Source organism: Diceros bicornis, chromosome 22, assembly GCF_020826845.1.
Source record: "Diceros bicornis minor isolate mBicDic1 chromosome 22, mDicBic1.mat.cur, whole genome shotgun sequence".
NCBI lineage: Eukaryota > Metazoa > Chordata > Mammalia > Perissodactyla > Rhinocerotidae > Diceros > Diceros bicornis.
In genome coordinates this window covers 3779750-3796494 of record NC_080761.1, presented here as the reverse complement: position 1 = coordinate 3796494, position 16745 = coordinate 3779750, and the positions used below count along the sequence as shown (strand labels likewise).

At 39.5% G+C, this 16745-nt stretch overlaps 1 protein-coding gene across 9 annotated transcripts in view; it reads right to left on the bottom strand.

Annotated features, from left to right (window-relative positions):
- The window catches only part of CDC14B (cell division cycle 14B), a 119044-nt gene that overhangs the window by 74538 nt on the left and 27761 nt on the right, over positions 1-16745 (bottom strand). Inside the window, exon 1 of one of the 9 annotated variants that reach the window (XM_058565438.1) lies at positions 9640-9699. The exons of the other annotated variants lie outside the window; for them this stretch is intronic. The gene's annotated coding sequence lies outside the window, so the exon portion shown is untranslated. Of the gene's footprint in view, positions 1-9639; positions 9700-16745 lie in introns of those variants that run through there. 9 annotated transcript variants of the gene reach the window in all.

Sequence of the window (16745 nt, the reverse complement as noted above, 5' to 3'; positions counted from 1 at the left end):
TAAAAAATCATCATGCCAAGCCAGCCCTGAAGGCCTAGTGGTTAAAGTTCTGCATGCTCCGCTTCGGCAGCCTGGGTTTGGTTCCAGGGAGCAGAACTGCACCACTTGTCTGTCAGTAGCCATGCTCTGGTGGCAGCACACACAGAAGAGCCAGAAGAACTTACAACTATACACAACTATGTACTGGAGCTTTAGGGGAGAAAGATGTTAGCTTAGGGCTAATCTTCTACCAAAAAAAACACATCATCATGCCAATTTGGCTGCGGTTTTTAAGAAAACGGTGTAGAGTAGACAGAATTAAGGGTACATATTAAATATTTTTAAATGGGAACCAGGGCCAAAGATTTGAAGATACTTTATGAAAGAAGTTATAAGAACAGCCTATAAGCTCATGAAAAAGGCATTCAAATAAGGGAAATGCAAATTAAAGCCACAATGAAATACCACTTCACACCCACTAGAATGGCTAAAATTAGAAATGACAACACCAATTGTTGGAGAAGATGTAGAGCAAGTAGAATTCTCGAACACTGCTAATGAGAATGTAAAATGGTATTAAGATATTGGAAAGGTTTAGCAGTTTATTACAAACTTACATACACTTTCCCTGTGACCCAGCCATCCTAATCCTAAGTACATACCCAAGAGAAAGTAAAACCTGTACATGAATATTTGTAGCTCTATAATAGTCAAAAATTGGAAACAACATCAACAGGAGAATGGATAAACATATTGTAATAGATTCATACGATGGAACAGCACTCAGCAAAAACAAAACAATGAAGTATTGATACACAAACAACATGGGAGCATCTCTAAAACACTTGCTGAACAAAAGCAGACAGACACAAAAGAGTTCACGCTGTAGGACTCCAGATACATAAAGTTTAAGAACAGGTAAAACGAATCTATACTCATAGAACTCAGAACAGTGGTTGCTTGGGGTAAGAGAGAGTTGACTGGAAAGGGGCCCAGAGGAAACAGTGGTTCACAGGGGTATACACTTGTTAAATTCAAACTGTACACATAAATCTGTGGATTTTGCTGTATACAAGTTACACATTACTTTTAAAAAGTGGGAGTGGGAGGGTGAGGTAACCAAAAAGAATCTTGACTGGTACAGATACATGAAAAGATAACAGAATTAATAAACTATTTTGTATAGATTATAATTAAACAGTATCTTAACCTAATTAAGTGTACAGTATGGAACATGAACAGTAAATTACATTGCTACTTAAAAAAAAGACCTACCAAAAAAGATAGTGTAGCTAGTAGAAAGATTCTTTAAAAGATTCTTGAAATATTAAATATTTTTATCCTTCCTCAGTCTGTAAGACTACTAAAAAAGAAAAAGAAGCAGTTTCTCAAGTCCTAAAATCTTCAGAGAAAAATTCACAGAAATAGGGCCTTTTAATAGAAAGATTATCTCCCATTCCTTATAGTCTATCAACCATATTATTTAAAAAGTACTCTGGATTGAGAATAAGAGAAAACAGTGGCACTGTTAATACCATGTCATATGGCTCCATCTAAGACTTGCTTCAAATAACATAAACAAGCAGAATAATCTGGAGCTCTTCTTACAGCTCTTCTCTTTTGCTTAGAACTAATGATCCATATTGAGTGACATCAGCATCATGGTGGAGTGAGCTGTCCCCCTCAGACCCTCCCCCCCAAGATAGAACAAAAAGGACATTCATAACCGACAGAGGACATTCACACAACACAATAGACGTCTGAGAGATCCACGCAGCCATATGTCTGAAGGTTGGGGAGGTGGACCCCCCGGGGGGCAGTGATAATAGGGTGTGGGACCTCAGGTGGCAGCTGACGTGTGACTCTGAGGAGAAAGAGGAAAAGGCAGCCCTCTGTGGGAATAATTTCGCTCTCCAAGTTGCCTCCCAGCCTGGGGGAACGCACCACACCAAGGCAGCTAAGCAATCGCAGAAGCATCCCCACCAAGCTGAGAAGCCCAGGTGGGGAGCCAGTGAGTGCAGAGCAGGAGCACACAAGGGAAAGAAGGTGCCCCTACCCCCCACCCCACCTGGCACACCAGCTCGGCCAGTTGGCCAAGGCAGGAGATCCCCGCCAGAGAGCCTGTGCCTACGTGGGTAAAGTAGTGGCGGCCAGAAGCAGAGGGTGAAATGGCACAGCTTCCAACGGACGGGCACAACTGCCAGGGGTTGCGGTAGGCTCAGAAAACAGCTCCTGTCTACCCCGCAACCCCAGTGGTGGCAGGCGGAATCTGCGACCAGATACTACCACTATGTGACAGCCAAAAGTCCACCCCATCAAACAGTATGAAGACATATATTAACACTCCAGACCAGAAGGTAAATGACAAGTACCCAGAAACCAATCCTGAAGTCACAGAAATTTACAATCTAAATGACAGAGAATTCAAAATAGTTATCATAAAGAAACTCAACGAGTTACAAGAAAACTCAGACAGTTCAATGAACTCAGGAATAAAATTACTGAACAGAGGGAATTCTTCACAAAAGAGATTGAAACTATAAAAAAAAATCTGAAATTTTGGAGATGAAGAACACAATGAGATTTAAAAAACTGGAATTCTTAAAAAACAGAGTTGAAATTATGGAGGACAGAATTAGTAATTCAGAGGACAGAAATATAGAAATGCTTCAGATGGAGAAGGAGAGAGAAGTAAGACTAAAAAGAAATGAAGAAATTCTCCAAGAAATATCTGACTCAATTAGGAAATGCAACAAAAGTTTTATAGATATTCCAGAGGGAGAAGAGCGAAAAAGGAGAAGAGAGCTTGTTCAAAGAAATAATAGCTGAGAACTTCCCAAACCTGGGGAAGGAGCAGGAATTACATGTAAAAGAAGCTAACAGAACTCCCAATTACATCAATGCAAAAAGACCTTCTTCAAAGCTTACATTCATAAAACTGGCAAAAGTCAATGACAAAGAAAAAATATTAAGGGCAGCAAGGCAGAAGAAAATAACCTACAAACGAACTCCTATCAGTCTTTCAGCAGATTTCTCAGCAGAAACCTGACAGGCCAGGAGAGAATACATTCAAAATACTGAAAGACAAAAACTTTCAGCCAAGAATACTCTATCCAGTGAAATTATCCTTCAGATACAATGGAGAAATAAAAACCTTCCCAGAGGGGCCGGCCCCGTGGCTTGGCGGTTAAGTGCGCACGCTCCGCTACTGGCAGCCCGGGTTTGGATTGCGGGCGCACACTGACACACTGCTTTTCCGGCCATGCTGAGGCCGCGTCCCACATACAGTAACTAGAAGGATGCGCAACTATGACGTACAACTATCTACTGGGGCTTTGGGGAAAAAAAAGGAGGAGGATTGGCAATAGATGTTAGCTCAGAGCCGGTCTTCCTCAGCAAAAAGAGGAGGATTAGCACGGATGTTAGCTCAGGGCTGATCTTCCTCATACACTCAAAAAAAAAACCTTCCCAGATAAACAAAAGCTGAGGGAGTTCATTGCCAGAAGATCCCCCCTATAAGAAATGATCAGGAAGGCCCTCATACTTGAAAAAAAAGAAAGGGTTTATAAAGCCTTGAAGAAGGAGTTATAGACACACAAAATCAGAAACTTGAAGCTCTCTATCAGAACAGGTTAGCAAACAATTATAATACTAAACATAAAGGGAAGGAAAGCATCAAAAATAACTATAATCATATAATCACAAACTAACAACACAAAACGGAATAAGTTGTGACAACAATAACTTAGACAGGGACGAGGAAAGGGATGTAACCCTCCTTAGACTAAGGAGATAAGAGGATATCAGAAAATGGACTACCTCATCTACAAGATCTTTTATATAAACCTCACAGTAACCACTAAACAAAAAATCAGAACAGAGACACAAATGATAAAGATAAAATTGAGAAAACCACCATAAAGAATCACCTAACTGAATTGGCAGTCAGAAATACACAGGACGAGAAACAAGGGAAATAAAGAACAACCGTAAAACACACATAAAATGACAGTATTAAGCCCTCATATATCAATAATCACTCTAAATGTAAATGGACTGAATAGCTGGATGGATTCAAAAACAAGACCCAACAATATGCTGCATCCAGGAAACATATCTTAGCTCCAAAGACAAAACATAGGCTCAGAGTGAAGGGATGGAAGATGATACTCCAAGCTAATGGCAAACAAAAGAAAGCAGGTGTTACCATACTTATCTCAGGCAAAGTAGACTTCAAGATAAAAAAGGCAATGAGAGTCAAAGAGGGGCAGTACATAATGATAAAAAGGACACTCCCCTAGAGGACATAACACTTATAAATATATATGCACCTAAAACAGGAGCAAAAAGTACATAAAACAACTATTAACAGACCTAAAAGGAGAAATTAACAGCAACACAATAATAGTAGGGAACCTCAAAACCCCATTTACATCAAAGGATAGATCATCCAGACAGAAAGTCAATGAGGAAATAGTGGAGTTAAACAAAAAACTAGACCAGACAGACTTAATAGATATATATAGAACACCATCCAAAAACAGCAGAATAAACATTCTTCTCAAGTACAGATGGGACATTCTCAAAGATAGACCATATGTTGGGAAACAAGGCAAGCCTCAATAAATTTAAGAAGATTGAAATCATATCAAGCATCTTTTCCAACTGCAATGCTATGAAACTAGAAATCAAGTACAAGAAAAAAGCTAGGAAAGTGACAAAGATGTGGAGACTAAACAACATGCTACAGAACAACCACTGGATCAATGAAGAAATTAAAGGAGAAATCGAAAAATATCTGGAGACAAATGAAAATGAAAATATACCATACCAACTCACATGGGATGTAGCAAAAATGGTCCTAAAAGGGAAATTCATAGCAATACAGGCCCACCTTAACAAACAAGAAAAATCTCAAATAAGTAATCTTAAACTACACCTAACAGAACTAGAAAAAGAAGAACAAAGCCCAAAGTCAGCAGAATGAGGGAAATAATAAAAATAGAGCATAAATAAATGAAATTGAAACCAAAAAAACAGTAGAAAGGATCAATGAAACAAAGAGCTGGTTCTTTGAGAAGATAAACAAAACTGATAAACCCCTAACCAGACTCACTAAGAAAAAAAGACAGAAGGCTCAAATAAATAAAATTAAAAATGAAAGAGGAGAAATTACAATGGATACTACAGAAATAGAAAAGATTATAAGAGAATACTATGAAAAACTACATGCCAACAAATAGGACAATCTAAAAGAAATGGATAAATTCTTAGACTGATACAACCTCCCAAAACTGAATCAAGAAGAAATAAGAGAATCTGAATAGACCAATCACAAGGTAAGAGATTGAAACAGTAATCAAAAACCTCCCAAAAAATAAAAGTCCAGGACCAGATAGCTTCTCTGCAGAATTTTACCATTCAAAGAAGATTTAATACCTATCCTTCTCAAACTATTGCAAAATAGTGAAGAAGACGGAACACTTCCTAACTCATTCTACAAGGCCAACATCACCCTGACACCAAAACCAGACAAGGACAACACGAAGGAAAATTACAGGCCAATATTGCTGATGAACATAGATACAAAAATCTTCAACAAAATATCGTCAAACTGAATACAGCAATACATTAAAATGATCATACACCATGATCAAGTGGGATTTATACCAGGGAGACAGGGATGGTTCAACATCCACATATCAATCAATGTGATACACCACATTAACAAAATGAAGAATAAAAACCACATGATCCTCTCAATAGATGCAGAGAAAGTATCTGACAAGATCCAACATCGATTTATGATAAAAACCCTCAATAAAATGGGTATAGAAGGAAAGTACCTCAACATGATAAGGGCCATATATGACAAACTAACAGCCAACATTATACTCAATGGGGAAAAACTGAAAGCCACAACTCTGAGAACGGGAACAAGACAAGGGTGCCCATTCTCGCCACTCTTCTTCAACATAGTAGTAGAGGTTTTGGCCAGAGCAATTAGGCAAGAAAAAGGAATAAAAGGTATCCAAATTGGAAAGGAAGAAATGAAACTCTCACTGTTTGCAGATGTCATGATTCTATATATAAAACACCCTAAAGAATCTGTCAGAAAACTATTAGAAATAATCAACAGCTACAGCAAAGTTGCAGCGTACAGAATCAACTTACAAAAATTATTTGCATTTCTATACTCTAATAACAAACTAACAGAAAAAGAACTCAAGAAGACAATCCCATTTACAATCGCAAGAAAAAGAATAAAATATCTAGGAATAAATTTAACCAAGGAGGTGAAAGACCTATACAAGGACAACTATAAGGCATTATTGAGAGAAATCAATGATGACATAATGAAATGGGAAGATATCCCATGCACATGGATTGGAAGAATAAACATAGTTAAAATGTCCATATTACCTAAAGCAATCTAGGTTCAAAGATTCAATGCAATCCCAATCAGAATCCCAATGATATCTGTCACAGAAATAGAACAAAGAATCCTAAAATCCATACGGGGCCACAAAAGACCCCGAATAGGGAAAGCAATCCTGAGAAAAAAGAATAAAGCTGGAGGCATCAAAATCCGAGACTTCAAAATATACTACAAAGCTATAATACTCAAAACAGCATGGTACTGGCACAAAAACAGACACACAGATCAAAGGAAAAGAATTGAAAGCCCAGAATAAAACTACACATCTATAGACAGCTAATCTTTTACAAAGGAGCCAAGAACATACAATGGAGAAAGTCTCTTCAATAAATGGCGTTTGGAAAACTGGACAGCCACATGCAAAAGAATAGAAGTAGACCATTATCTCACGCCATAAAGAAAAATTAACTCACAATGAATTAAAGACTTGGAGGTAAGACGTGAAACCACAAAACTCCTAGAAGAAAATATAGGCAGTACACTCTTTGACATCGGTCTTAGAAGCATCCTTTCGAATACCATGTCTACTCAGGCAAGGGAAACAAAAGAAAAAATAAACAAATGGGCCTACATCAGACTAAAGAGCTTCTGCACAGCAAAGGAAACCAGGAACAAAACGAAAAGACAACTCAACAACTGGGAGAAAATATTTGCAAATCACATACCCAACAAGGGGTTAATTTCCAAAATATATAAAGAACTCATATAACTCAACAACAAAAAAACAAACAACCCTATCAAAAACTGGGCAGAGGATATGAACAAACATTTTTCCTAAGAAGATATACAGATGGCCATGAAAAGATGTTCAACATCACTAATCACCAGGGAAATGCAAATCAAAACTACAATGAGATATCACCTTATACCTGCTAGAATGACTATAATTATCAAGACAAAAAATAACAAATGTTGGAGAGGATGTGGAGAAAAGGGAACCCTCATACACTGCTGGTAGGAATTCAAACTGGTGCAGCCAGTGTGGAAAACAGTATGGAGATTCCTCAAAAAATTAAAAATAGAAATACTATACAACCCAGCTATTTATCCAAAGAACTTGAAATCAACAATTCAAAGAGACTTAGACATCCCTATGTTCACTGCAGCATTATTCACAATGGCCAAGATGTGGAAGCAACCCAAGTTCCCATCAACTGATGAATGGATAAAGAAGATGTGGTATATATATATACACAATGGAATACTCCTCAGACATAAAGAAGACAAAATCGTCCCATCTGCGACAACATGGATGGACCTTGAGGGTATTATGTTAAGCGAAATAAGCCAGACAGAGAAAGACAAACACCACGTGATTTCACTCATATGTGAAAGATAAACAAACACATAGACAAAGAGAACAGATTAGAGGTTACCAGAAGGGAAGGGGGTAGAGGGTGGGCATAAGGGGTAAAGGGCCACATATATATGGTTATGACAAATAATAATGTACAACTGAAATTTCACAATGTTATAAACTATTATGACCTCAATGAAAAAAAAAAAACCTAATGATCCTGCTCTCTCACACTCCTTACAACATTGCTGCCCAACAGAACTTGTCGTGATGATGGAAATGTTCAATATCTGCTAACACATGGTCAGTGGTTACTGCAATGCCCGCACAGACTTAGAGGAAATAAGTCCATCAGTTTCTCATCTATTCCTTCTGAGAAGTGGATACTAAGAGCCAAAGGCCTCCACCCTCAGCAAAGCAAGAGCAAGGGGAGCTAAGCCTTGCCTTCTGCTTTTAGGGCCTTTGGTTCCACGAGTCCTGATCCTAACACCAGCCCTCACGGCACAACTCTGATTTTCTCAGCTGTCTGAAGGGAATGAGAGCATCTGTGGTCAGAAACACACCACACAGCACAGTACCTGGGACATGAGGCACTCAGTAAATGCCTGTTGAATAAACAAATGTAATAAATGGAGGAAGGGCAGACAAGTCTAGAGGACAAGGAAATCTTATTTATTGAGTACATCCTAGTCGAGGCACTGTACATACATTATCTCACTTATTTTTCACCACAGTCTTACGATATAGGTATTACCATCCTCATTTTACAGATGGGAGGAGCAGTACCAAGGAAAAATAAGTAACTTTTGGGGGTCACTTGGCTTATGACAATGGGGTAAAACAAAGCTTTGAACAAATATAAACAATGTATCCCTAAATCAATTCATATTTAGGAGTATACATACCAGTAATTGCCCTACAGCATCAAAAAAAAAAAAATCTCCCTATTTCTCATTATTATATCACAATTATATGGAAAAGTAATTAAGTAGCTCCAGAAAGTGACTTCCAAAACTGCTTATTTTATATGATATGGCTTTCAAGATTTAATTTTTTTTTTTTCCAAAAGGAAAAACGGGCAAAAAACACTAAAATCTGCATCATATAAAGAGATGCTTTACAAGAGCTTTTCCAGGCTCAATTCCCTTCAATGCTTTGCTTCCTTGGGGGAGCTGTGACACCACAGAGGAAACACTCTCGGAGTCCAGAAGGAGAGCTGGAAGCAGCACAACTTTGTGGAAACCTAAGGAAGAGAGTGAGATGTTCCTTGAAAGCCTCTATTAACCCCACCATATAGCGGGGTTAATAGCATCAATCAGCAAAGAAGCACACTACCTTTACTTACAGGTCATTGTGGAACACAAGACATGCTCACAACAGTAACATTAGCAGCTCCAGATGAAGCAGTAATGCCAAGGATTTTAAGAGAAATTTGTTTATACCTTCATTTTGAGGAGGAAAAAGCTCTTGCTAAATTTAACATAATTTTGAGTTAGTGTTCTCTGTGTTCTTAAATTTAAAGTTTTTGTTTTTTTAAACAAGGGAAACTTTAGAAGTCATTAAAATTCCTAGAATTTTAATTTTGCTGAATTAATTATTTTATAACAAAGTGATATTTAGCTTTTAACTATGGAGCAGCTTTATATTTTACAGTATTGTTTAGCTAGTTATAATTGAAAACCACTGCCTGAAAGCAGGAGTGAAATCTTCCTGTTGAAAAAATCATAAAGTACTAAAAATTCTGATAAAATCTACACCTGAAAGTGTATTTTATTGTTTTTTGTTTAAATTGAATACACACGTACAAGCATTCTGTTTAATTCTGTTGCTTAATCACACGTTCTGAATTTTCCTAGATAATTCTAATGTCAAATATTCTGTTCAGTTCCTAGAAGTAACCCTTATATTCATCAGATGCACTTACTTGCTTAAGACACAAGTAAAACATTCTCTGAAATCTGGATTCTTGGTCTCCAGTAACCTAATATATTGCAGGAAGGAATACCTACACAAATAACAATGTTAAGATTAGTCTGCAAATAGAAATAGATGTGAAAATGAGTTTTTTAAAACCATAAGTTTTTTGGGGCCAGCCCGGTGGCACAAGTGGTTAAGTGTGCACACTCCGCTGCGGGGGCCCAGGGTTCGCCGGTTGGGATCCCAGGCGCGCACTGACGCACCGCGTGGCAAGCCATGCTGTGGCGGCGTCCCATATAAAGTGGAGGAAGATGGGCACAGATGTTAGCCCAGGGCCAGTATTCCTCAGCAAAAAGAGGAGGATTGGCAGATGTTAGGTCAGGGCCGATCTTCCTCACCAAAAAATAAAATAAAATAAAACCATAAGTTTTTTTTTGTGAACAAAAACAGGAAAACATACCATCTTAACCATGTTTAAGTGTACAGTACAGTAGTGTTAACCATACGCACATTGTTGTACAAAAGATCTCCAGAACCTTTTCATCTTAAAAAACTGAAACTCTTGTACCCATTGAACAGCAACTCCCTTTTTCCTCCTCCCTTAGAATGGCAACCACCATTTACTTTCTGTTTCTAAGAGTTTGACTACTTTAGATACCTCTTAAGTAGAATCATACAGTATTTGTCTTTTTGTGACTGGCTTCTTTCATTTAGCTTAAAGTCCTCAAGGTTCATCCATGTTGCAGCATATGACAGGATTGCCTTTTTTCTTTAAGGCTGAATAATATTCCACTTGATGCATATAACACATTTTCTTTACCCATTCATCTGTTAATGTACATTTAGGATGCTTCCACCTCTTGGCTATTGTGAAAAATGCTGTAGTGAACATAGGTGTGCAACTATCTCTTTGAGATCTTCTTTTCAATTCTTTTGGATATATACCTCGAAGTGGGATTGCTGGATCATATAGTAGCTCTATTTTTAACTTTTTAAGAAACCTCTATATTGGTTTCCATAGCACCTGCACCTTTTTACATTCCCATTAACAGTGTACAGCAGTTCCAATTTCTCCACATCCTTGCCAACACTTGTTATTTTGGCTTTTTTTCTTTTTCTTTTTCTTTCTTTGGATAGTGGCCATCCTAACAGACATGAAGTGATATCTTATTGTGGTTTTGATTTGCATTTCCCTAATAATTAGGGAGGTTGAGCATTTTTGCATATGCATGTGTGAGATAATAGAAAAAATATATATTGGTCTCTGCCCCCAGTTCCTAGCACAGAGCTCCTAAAACCCTTGTGATTTCCTAAGTGATAATAACACTAGGAGTATCTTTTGTTCTAATGTTTAGTCTTTGACCCCAGTTCCTGATATAGGACACTAAATCCCTTGGAATTCCCTGGGTGACAGGAGTGTCTTTTTGTTCTGAGGCAACTCTGGTGGGCTCCTGGATGGCTTCTGGATGAGGGCTGGTTACCAGAAAGACCAAGCCTTACTAGAAATTTGGAATTTTCAGCCCTGCTCCGAATTCTCTAAAGAGGAGAGAGGGGCTGGAAATGGAGCTGATAATTGATCATGCCTACACAAGGAAGCCTCCATAAAAATCCCAATAGTATGGGGTTCAGGGAGCTTCTGGGTTGGTGAATGCTTGGAGGTGCTGGGAGAGTGGCAGGCCCACAGAGGGCATGAAAGCTCCATGCCCCTTTGCACATACCTTGCCCTATGCATCTCTTTCATCTGGATGTTCATCTGTATTCTTTATCCCATCCTTTTATAACAAACTGGTTAACAGTTAGTAAACTGTTTTCCTAAGTTCTGTGAGTTGCTCTAGCATATTAATCTAACCTGAGGAGTCGTGGGAACCTCTTATTTATAGTGGACAGGTCAGAAGCACAAGTAACAACCTGGATTTGTGACTGGCATCTAAAGCATGTGTGTGGAGAGAGGAGAGGTTGTCTTGTGGGACTGAGCCCTTAACGTGTAAGATCTGATGCTGTCTCCAGGTAGTTAGTGTCAGAATTGAGTTAAATTGTAGGACACCCAGCCGGTGTCACAGAATTGCTTGGTGTGGGGAACCCCACACACACACATTTGGCAACCAGAAATGTTCTGTGTGAGTGTAAAGGAGACACACAGGAGGGAAGACTGGGAGGTCTTTTTCCAATACACCTTGTTGGCCATTTGTGTGTCTTCTTTGGAGAAATGTCTATCCAAGTCCTTTGCCCATTTTTAAATTGGATTGTTTACTTTTTTTGTTGTTGAATTAAAGGAGTTCTTCTTATATTCTGGATATTTAACCCTTTATATTAACTCATTTATCAGATACATAGTTTGCAAATATTTTTCTCATTCCACAGGTTACCTTTTCACTCTATTCATCGTGTCCTTTGACGCACAGAAGTTCTTAAGTTTGATATAGTCCCATCTGTCTATTTTTGCTTGTGTTGCCTATGCTTTGGAGCCATATCCAAGAAATCATTGCCAAATCCAATGTCATAAAGCTTTTCCCCTATGTTTTGTTCTAGAAGTTTTATAGTTTCTGGTCTTACATTTAGGTCTTTAATCCATTTTGAGCTACTTTTTGTATATGATGTAAGAGTCCAACTTCATTCTTCTGCATGTGGATATCCAGTTTTTTCAACACCATTAGGTGAAGAGACTATCCTTTTCCCATTGTGTAGCCTTGGTACCTCTGTCAAAGATCATTTGGCCATATACATGAGGGTTTATTTCTGGGCTCTCTATTCTGTTCCATAGGTCAATGTCTGTCTTTATGCTAGTACCATACTGTTTTCATTACTGTAGCTTTGTAATATATTTTGAAATCAGAAGTGTGAAGCTTCTAGCTTTTTCTTTCTCAAGATCGTTCTTGCTATTCAAGATTCCATATGAATTTTATGATTTTTTTTTCTATTTCTGCAAAATATGCCATTGGAATTTTGACGTGGATTGTATTGAATCTGTAAGTTGCCTTGGGTAGTATGGGCATTTTAACAATACCAAGTTTTCCAATCCATAAGCATGGAATGTCTTTCAATTTATTTGTGCCTTCTTTACTAATTTCTTACAGCAATGTAAAACCCTAAGTTTTTAAAAGGCCATTTTGCTTCTCAAACAAATTCCTATTCACTTATCAAACAAAGAAATCTATTCCCTGAATATGATCACTATTAGCTATACTAACTTAACTCTACATAGTTCAGAAACAGGTAGCTAAATACGGTTATTAACAGAGTCTTATTTACAAGGGCTATAATAAGATAAAATACCAAGAAGATCAGAATTATCAATCCCTAAATTTTAATAATTAAAAATAAAGCTATGAGGGGCCGGCCCGGTGGCACAAGGGGTTCGGTGCACGCGCTCCACTGTGGTGGCCTGGGGTTCGCGGGTTCGGATCCGCGGCGTGCACCGACGCACTGCTTGTGGAGCCGTGCTGTGGCGGCGTCCCATATAAAGTAGAGGAAGATGGGCATGGATGTTAGCTCAGGGCCAAGCTTCCTCAGAAAAAAGAGGAGGATTGGCATCAGATCTAGCTCAGGGCTGATCTTCCTCACAAAAAAACAATAAAATGAAATAAAGCTATGAGATAATCATCTACAATGTAAATGTAGCATTAATGAGGTTACAGTAACTCCTCAGTCTTCATTCTAACATCTAAACAATGAACAGCCACTTCTACCTTCCAAACGCTGTGGTAGGCACTGTGGAGTCAAAGTTAAATAAAATTAAAATGTTTTTCATAAAAAGTTTAGTTAACTGTTCAGAGAATTGCTAATATGTGAAATAAAATAGAAGGGGAAAACATCTCATTTCTAATAGTAACGACAAAAATTAAATACCTAAGAAAAAGTTTAACAAGTAAAGTGTAAGATATTGTAGGGTAAAAAATTTTAACACATTAATGAGTTACCCAAAAGAAGACTTCAGCAAACAAAAAAAACATAACATTTTTGTGGACAGAAGAGTCATCATCCTAAAGATTTTTTTTTCTCCAAGTTAATACATGTAAGTAACTAACTGGATTTTCTGTTGTTTATGGAATAGGCAAGTTGATCTTAAAGTTCATATGGAAAAATATGCAAGAATAAACAAACAAGAACAGTTGGAGAAAAGTTCTTTTTAAAAAGACCTCTAGGAGGCGGAGTCAAGATGGCGGCGTAGGCAGACTCTGAACTCACCTCCTCCCGTGGACACAGCCACAGCCAATTTACAACTACTCGTGGAAAAATTACCCCTGAGACTGAACTGAAAACTGGATAAGAGGAACTCCTGCAACAACAGACAATCCTAACTGGGGTAGAAGAGGCAGAGACCCCCTTCCGGAGAGGAAAAACGCCGCCTTCACAAGCTGCCAGCTTCACGGCCGCCGGGAGCAGCTCACAGGTAGGCACCCTCCCTGGAGGCGCGGGGTCCTGAGCCGGGGAGCGCCCCCGCTGTGGGCATTTTGTGGACCCAGCAAAATCGAGACCAGCGGCATAATATCTGACTTTGCCTGCTACTAAAGCAGTGGGGAGGACCCCCAGAAAACCCGGTTCACAAAGAAACTAAAACTGGCTCTTAAAGGGCCTGCGCACAAACTCACCCGTTCCAGAAAGCATCCTAAAATCACCAGAAAGAAAGGTGCACAGTGCTTTGGTGACAAGAGACTCACCTAATAGGCCCTGAGTGCATCTCGGTGAGGGGTGAGACCTCTCCAGGGACTGGGACATGGGCGGCGGCCATTGTTGTGGCCTGGTGTTAGCGTGTTGACACAGATGCCATTGGAGTTCTCCCTGAGGCCTGCTAGCCCAGGGTCTGCTCCACCCACTAGAGCACCGATTTAATCCATCTCAGCCAGGGCAGACAGCCCACCCTAAAGACTGGCCCCACCCAACAACAAGCCCTCAGGCAACGTGTGGGCCTGCATAGATTGGTGACTGGATTCTCTGCAGCCTGGCAACTGAGCCGACTTGAGCGGGCAGGGTGTGCACAAGGAGCGGGTGGAGAGTGTGGGGCGGTGGCGGAGTGTGTGGGGCTCCCGCCGTGGTGAGACTGGGTCCGCTTGGGGAGGTCGGGGCGCTCACACAGGGCAGGACTGTGTTGGCAGTGGTGTGGACCTGTGGGCAACAGGGCTTGTCAGCTGCAGAAGACTTGTGCTTCTCAAAGACCCACATAGGAGGTTTGCCCCACCTTCCAAAGCCTGAAACAATTGGGTGCTCCTGTGCCTGAGGCCAGCCTCACCCAGCTGCAATCCTCAGAGAGCTGACAAGAGACCTAATAGGCTAGAGGCTTACAGCAATTGTAAGGCCCTGAGCCTAACAACCTGCCACGCTGGGGGCCTACTCAGTCAAAAGAAATACTGCAACACAAATGTGGTATTAGAACTTACAGCCAACCGTGCTGGGGCTCCCCACACCTGATAAAGAGACTGAAGGGCCCACAACAACTACAAGCAGCTGAGCATAACAACAGCTGGCCAGGAGCACAACTCAGCCTCCCTGGGCGCCTATAGGGAGAGCTAACAGGCCACAATAGAAGGACACACGTAGCCCACATAGGGGTCACCCCGGAACATTGAGAACTGAGGGAAGCACGCTGGAAGCCTCCTAAGGCATCACTTACATAAGGTCACCTATCCAAGAGCAGGAGACGTAGCTGACCTACCTAATACGTAGAAACAAACAGGGAAAGAGGCAAAATGAGGAGGCAAAAGAATACATTCCAAGTAAGGGAACAGGACAAAACCCCAGAAAAGGAACTAAGTGAAACAGAAATGAGCAACCTACCTGACAGAGAGTTCAAACTAAGAATGTTAAGGATGCTCACTGATCTGGGGAGAAGAATAGATGAACTCAGTGAGAATGTCAACAAAGAAATGGAAGATATAAAAAAGAACCAATCAGAAATGAAGAATACAATACTGGAAATGAAAAATTCATTAGAGGGACTCTAAAGCAGAGTAGAGGATACAGAAGAACGGATCTGTGAGCTAGAAGAAAGACTAGAAGAAATTACCCAAGGTGAACAGGTAAAAGAGAAAGGAATTAAAAAGAGTGAGGACAGTCTAAGGGAGCTCTGGGACAACATCAAGCGCACTAACATCTGTGTTATAGGTGTCCCGGAAGGAGAAGAGCGAGACAAGGGGGCAGAGAATCTATTTCAAGAAATAATAGATGAAAACTTCCCTAACCTAAGGAAGGAAACAGACATCCAGGTACAGGAAGCACAGAGAGCCCCAAACAAGATAAACCCCAAGAGGCCCACACCAAGACACATCATAATCAAAATGTCCAGAATTAAAGATAAAGAGAGAATCCTAAAAGCCACAAGAGAATGTCAAGTTACATATAAAGGAAACCCCATAAGGCTATCAGCTGACTTCTCAGCAGAAACCTTACACGCTAGAAGAGAATGGCACGATATATTTAAAGTGCTAAAAGGAAAAAACTTACAGCCAAGAATACTCTACCCAGCAAGGTTATCATTCAAAATGGAAGGAGAGATCAAAATTTTCCCAGATAAGCAAAAAATAAAGGAGTTTGTCACCAAGAAACCAGTGCTACAAGAAATGTTAAAGGGACTGATTTAAGGGGAAAAGAGAAGACCATAACTAGGAAAAATTATTTATTTCCATGATTAGAACGTAATGGATACAAATGTACAAAAAAGAGGTTAGATATGATATCAAAAACATAAAAGGAGGGAGGAGGGGAGTTAAAGAGTACAGCTTTCAGACAGAGGTCAAACTAAAGTGACCATCAATTCTGTATAGAAGAAGTAAGGAACAGAGAAGGACTACTAAAACACTGAGAAAAAAAAAAAAAGTTAAAAAATGGCAGTAAGTACATACTTATCAATAGCTACTTTAAACGTCAATGGACTAAATGCTCCAATTAAAAGGCATAGGGTGGCTGACTGGATAAAAAAACAAGACCCATATATATGCTGCATACAAGAGACACATTTCAGATCTAAAGACACTCACAAACTGAAAGTGAAGGGATGGAAAAAGATACTCCACGCAAATGGCAATGAAAAGAAAGCTGGAGTAGCAGTACTCATATCAGACAAAATAGACTTTAAAACAAAAACTGTAAAGAGAGACAAAGAAGGGCATTACATAATGA